We start from the raw sequence: 6187 nt of genomic DNA on the forward strand, positions 1-6187 counted from the left end.
ATCGCTTCTCGGCCTTTTGGCTAAGATCAAGTGTAGTATCTGTTCTTATCAGTTTTAACATTTTAAATACTTATGGCTTTAACGACAAGAATGATAGGTACGACCTTTTAGAAGACCTGCAGCCCCACATGCTAGGTAGGGCCCCTTTAGTTGTAGGTGGAGACTTTAACTGTATCTTGAACAAAAGTGACAGGAGAAGAACAGGAAATGATTTTACACTTGATAAAACATCAGTCTTATTACAGAAAATGTGCAAAGACTTTCAACTAACGGACTGCTTTAAAGCCATGCATCCTAAGGAAGAGGGTTTCACCTGGTTCAGTAGTGATGGCACCAGAGCCTCTCGTATTGATTACATCTTAGCACGAGACAGCCCACCAACTGATGCTAGATTGACACCTGTCTTCTTTTCTGATCATGCAATGCTCTCCTGCTCGCTCTCGCTCTCGCATAGTGTGACAACAGGAAGAGGCCTGTGGAAGCTCAACTGCTCCCTTCTAGAAGACAGGGATTTAGTTAGACAGTATAGGGAGCACTACAACGAGTGGCAGACCCTTCAAGACTCTTTTGATACACATGCAGAGTGGTGGGAAATGTTGAAAAGTAGGACTCAGACTTTCTTTAAACAGGCAGGTAAAAGAAATAAACATAAAGAAAATAGACGCATGCTGGGACTGCAGAAAAGGCTCCAGCGATACTTTAAATTAAACCAACAAGGGATGGATTTTAATGAAGAAATAAAACAAATTAAAACAGAAATGTCAGTTTTAGCGGAATTTAAAAGCAAAGGTGTAATTTTAAGAAGTAAAGAGAGGGAAATAGAAGAAGGAGAAAAATGCACCAGATTCTTCTTTAAAAAAATTATAAATAAAGGGGGGGGCATTTTTAGGCTGAAAACTGAAAATGGGCCCACAGCTGAAACGACACAGGACATAATAGAAACTGTTGAGACTTTTTATAATGACCTCTATAGGAAAAAAAACTGTAAATGAGGAAATAATGACAGAAGTCTTACTTTTTATCGAAAAAACAGTGGAGGAAAATGTTATCCTAACCCAAGATTTTAAAATCGAAGAATTGAATGAATGCTTGAAAACTTTCAAGGCAGGGAAATCGCCAGGGGAAGATGGGATTCCCTTTGAATTCTATTTGACCTTTTGGGATATCCTAGCACCTGATCTTCTTGATGTTTTTATGGAGTTTGAAAGACTAGGCCGACTTCCTGACAGTTTCACATCAGGGATAGTGACACTCTTACACAAAAACAAGGATAAGATGGACCTAAAAAATTGGAGACCTATAACACTCTTAAACCTTGATTGCAAACTGTATAGTAAACTCCTGGCAGCACGTATGTCTCTGTTCCTAGAAGAGCTGATTCACCCGGATCAAGCCTGTGCCGTGCCAGGGAGGAAGATCACAGACAGCCTCCTACTGATCCGAGACACTATCTGCCTTGCGAGAGATAGAAACTTTCGGCTTGTCGTCCTAAATTTAGACTTTGAGAAAGCCTTTGACCGAGTCTCACACCAGTACCTTTTCCAGGTACTAAAAACAATGGGGTTCCCGAAGAGGTTTATAGACTGGGTGGCACTGCTGTATCGGGACATTACCAGCAAGTTTATTGTAAATGGGCAGCTAACAAAAGCAGTCAATATAAACTGTGGTATCCGCCAGGGTTGTCCTTTATCAGCCCTCCTGTACATTATCTGTATAGAACCACTTGCACAGATCTTGAGAAGGGACAAACAAATCACTGGGATACATATTCCAGGAAGCGGAGGCCTTCAAACTAAATGTATCTTATACATGGACGACATCAACCTTCTATGTACTGACCTTTTATCTGTCAACAGGACGCTGGACTTGACTGACTGGTTTGGACAGGCCTCTGGGTCAAAATTGAACGTAAGCAAGACGCAGGCCCAGTTTTATGGACCATGGACTGAGACGATAGGACTCCCCTTGACTGTGACCCAGACCGAACAAAAGATACTGGGGATCAAATTTGACAATGAAGGGGGAGGGAAAACTAATTGGACGAGTCTGGTAGGGAAAGTCAGACAGAGACTAGGATACTGGGGACTTAGAAGACTGACCATGGAAGGAAAGGTTTTAATCATCAAAGCAGTGATTTTACCTTTGCTTCTATTAATCAGTTCCGTTTTTATGCCACCCAAGAGAGTACTCCAAGAATTAGAACGGGCAATATTCTATTTCCTATGGGGTTCCAAGTGGGAAAGGATGACAAGAAAAGAAATGAAAAAGCCAAAAGAGAAAGGGGGGAAAGGAGTCCCAGACCTCCACTTGTTTCTAGGAAGCAGATATACATCACTCCACATCTACGCTTCCACAGCCCCCTCCAAAAACCCAAAGACGGCGGCAATGACAAGATTCTGGATGGGAAGTTTTCTACGAAGGATAAAGATCTTACCAATAGATCTCAAAGTACCAGTGTCTTTTAACCTGCCACCACCTTATGCTTTCATTCGAACGTTTTTAAAGAAACTCCAGCTTGAGCAGGAGGGTTTGCATGTTTTAACTAACCATCGCTCTCTTATCTCTGTTGTGCAGGAGCGAGAACCAGTGAGTCCAGTGCACGGTCTCGCCTTTGGTGAGCCTTCAACAGTTTGGTGCAACGTGAACCATCCCACTCTGACAAACAGACTCCGGGATATGTCATGGATGGTGGCTCATGAGATCCTCCCAGTCAGGTCCGTAATGCACTCCCGGGGCATGGCGGCGAACTCAACTTGCCCCCGACCAGGCTGTGGCGCACCTGAGACGGTGAGGCATCTGCTCTGGGAGTGCAGCGCTGCCGGAGACCAGTGGGCAAAAGCCGGCTCCTTAAAATTCCCGTGCTTGCCGGCAAGGGAGGACCTCACAGCACAGCTCATACTATATGGGGTGAGCCAGAAACAGGACTGTTCTAGGGACTTTCCCAAGCAGTGGCTCACCCTAGCTGCCATTAAAGATGCCATATGGACCTCCAGAAACTTGCTGGTAAGAAGGCACATGCAGATCCCCCCCGTGGCTGTGATCCAGATGGCTGCGGCAACAATAAAATCAGCGACGCGGCACGCCCAGGACACAGCCACAAAGAAAAATCGCCTCTGTGCTCATTCGGATGAAGGAGCCGGAGCCACACGGGAAAGGTCAAAGCAGCGCAGGCCTGACTCTCCGGGGGTCTCCTCTGAGCCCCGTGACAAAGATCCGGGAGAAACAACCTGTTAAATGGGAATGGGATGGTTTAATCTTGATAGGGACTCAGTGCGCTCCTGGACAACAATTTACCCAATGTACCCCCTTTTTAAGATTTTAAATGAAAACTGTTTGCATACAAAATGTTTTAATGAAATGCGATGTTTTTTTTTTATGAAAATGGGTCTGATCTTAAAGTGTACATGTATTTATTATATGAAAACTCAAAATACACTGATGTGACAAAAAATGATTTAAATATGAAAAGTACATGAATTAAGTGAAAATAAAACTTTTCCCAAAAAAAAAAAAAAAAAATCTGTTCTTATCAGTTTAATATCTGATACGTCCCCTACCCGGGGACCATATATTAAATTGATTTTTGGAATAGGGAGATGGAATAGGGGCTTGCTCCGTCCACTCCACGCATCGACCTGGTATTGCAGTACCTCCAGGAACGGTGCACCCCCTCTCATTGTAAAAGACAAAATAATTGTGATGGCGAGATGAAGATTTCCGAAAGGGTTTATCTCCTGAGACTTCATCATGGGCTTCATTTGAACACAAACCCCCTGTTGGTCAAAGTGTCTAAAACAGGCAGATTGGACATCTCAACAGTGTGCTCATCTCATACCGAGTTCCCAATGAGTAAAGCCTTAGAATAACTCTACACAACGAACATTAAATCATATTTTCATGTTAACAATATTGTATTTATTCCAGTTGAATGATTGTGATTGAAAAGCCTAAGGACGCTGGTAAACATTGCAAAGAGGGATTTGTATTCCTTAATAATATTCGTAAACTTAACCATGTTGTAGCCTGAGAAAGGCTAAACCATATCAAAGAATACATTTATTAACTACATTATCTCATTTAGCTGTAGCTTTTATAAACAACAACAAAGACATGAACCAGGGACCCTGCGGCCATGAGTCAACTGCTTTCCAGCTGAGCCACAACACACACACTAAATTCATCTGAAAACACTGCACGCTATTTATTCCTGTTTTTATTCCTACTTTTATTTATGCTTTTATTTATTTATACTTAAAACATGTTCCGACCTCTATATAAGAGGGTCTGAGCTCTCTTAATTCCATCGTGTCACCGGCCCGGGTACAGGAGGGGTAATATGGTTCTTATTATACATCCATGGGTATTATGAGCGTTGTGGTTCAACTGATCTAAAGCACTTTCTGCTTCCAGCAAATCGGTTCACTAAAAGGTTCATCTGAGGCTTCATCATGCAATAGAGTCTGGCTGCAGACCGCAGCAAGGAGGCGTTTCCTATAGGGGCGTTTCCTAGTGAACGACGGGAGCCGGCTCTCGCCCGCGAACGAGCCGTTTTTTGTTTTGTTTTTGCGGAGGGATCTAGATCGGCATGAAGGCACATTATGCAATGTGCAATGTGGACATTATCCCGCTTATTACACACGGCCACATTCTCAACAAAGTAACGACATGACTCCCAATAATAATTGAAATGCTTTTATGGATTTAGAAAAAGATTTTATTGATTTAAAAAATAGTTGTATGTATTGATTTAAATTGACATGCATCCGCTAAGAAAAGTAGTCCGTTGTTACTGTTTGAACTAACGTAACAACGGCAGGAACTGCTTCTATAGTGTTTTTGAGGAGCTTTTTGATTACAGATTTGAAAACATCGTTGCTTGCTTTAAAAGTAGCACGATTCATTATGTCAAACCTTGAAAGATATCCCTGCCCTAATGCCAAAAGTAACTGGCAACTGAATATGTGTCGCCGTAGCTATGATGTCTATGTCTGGACCAACCTGATCTCACCAGAATGCGTGACTCCACCACGACTCCTTAACACCACAATGCTGGTGGAGTCACGAACTTTGTTACATTTGCGTGTCTGCACCACGCAAACAACCCCAATGTAAAGTGAATGAGGCTCCTTTGTGCATTTCTACAACGTCCTGCAGTGAGCTTTTATTCTATAAAACGTTTTTAAAATCTACTTTATAGCTTGTAGTAACTCGCGGGAGGCTTCTTTTATTTTATTTGTATTCATAATTATTTTTATTTTTTGTCAGAATGTATTATGGTGCATTAGTTACGAATTTTTGGTCTCAAAAAACAGTGCATTGTGTGTAATACAACTGTGATTTGTATTACATTAGTTAGTTTTTAAGGAAGGCCAGAGCTTCAGCTGTGTCAAATAGATTGTTCCCTTTAGTTAACGTTTTTTAAAAGAACATTATATTCCGATTTGATCATGTCCCCTTTATTGTATTACGGAGAGCAATGTGAGCATCCATTCCCATTGGATAACGGAGGATTTTACACCCGGAAGTAAGTATACTCTTTACTGTCGATTGATTTTACAGTGATATCTGCACTACTCATCGACTAAAAAACACCAGATTATCCTTGTTGATTACACAACATTGATTGGTTTAAATTGTGTACAATGCTTTTGTAATTTCCCCCTTCGATTCGGAGAAACAAAGATTTGTTCAGTTCAGGATGGCCGAAGACACTACACTACCCAGAATCCTCAGCTATTGTTCCGCGTTGCCTCAAGCTCTGTGATTGGTTGACCTCCAACTGCATTCCATATGAAAAAAAAACGTTTCGTAAAAGATAAATCATACTTTATTCAGCAGTGCTTGCTTTACTCTTTGAAAGTCATCACATGCATGCATTGTAATAAATGGTTTGGCTGCATTAAATATTACACATCTATCGTAGCTCTGTATTTGTATTTATCTACAGAGATCGGGCTCAGAATAGACCGGAAACTATTCTTTTACCGTTCTGTTTTAATTTCACAATAAAGTTAGTAGTAATAATTTGTTTTGATATTATTGTTTTTTATTAACTATTAAACCGCTGGTTCATGTTAAGACCATCTTTTCTGTGTTGCTGTGGGGTTTTTCCATCGCTTTTGTGTTACAAATATCAAAACAGTAACTAAATATATCCGTCGTAAACTAAACCAGAAACAGCAGTATA

General features: G+C 41.2%; 1 non-coding gene and 1 pseudogene across 1 annotated transcript; both read left to right on the forward strand.

Annotated features, from left to right (window-relative positions):
• LOC117463046 (U2 spliceosomal RNA) lies at positions 1 to 109 on the forward strand (annotated as a pseudogene).
• A 3380-nt stretch (positions 110 to 3489) lies between these two features.
• On the forward strand, positions 3490 to 3672 carry LOC117463071 (U2 spliceosomal RNA). Its single transcript, XR_004553899.1, has one exon. It is a non-coding gene; the product is annotated as a U2 spliceosomal RNA (small nuclear RNA).
• The last annotated feature ends 2515 nt before the right edge of the window (positions 3673 to 6187 follow it).

Source organism: Pseudochaenichthys georgianus, chromosome 17, assembly GCF_902827115.2.
Source record: "Pseudochaenichthys georgianus chromosome 17, fPseGeo1.2, whole genome shotgun sequence".
Taxonomy (NCBI): domain Eukaryota; kingdom Metazoa; phylum Chordata; class Actinopteri; order Perciformes; family Channichthyidae; genus Pseudochaenichthys; species Pseudochaenichthys georgianus.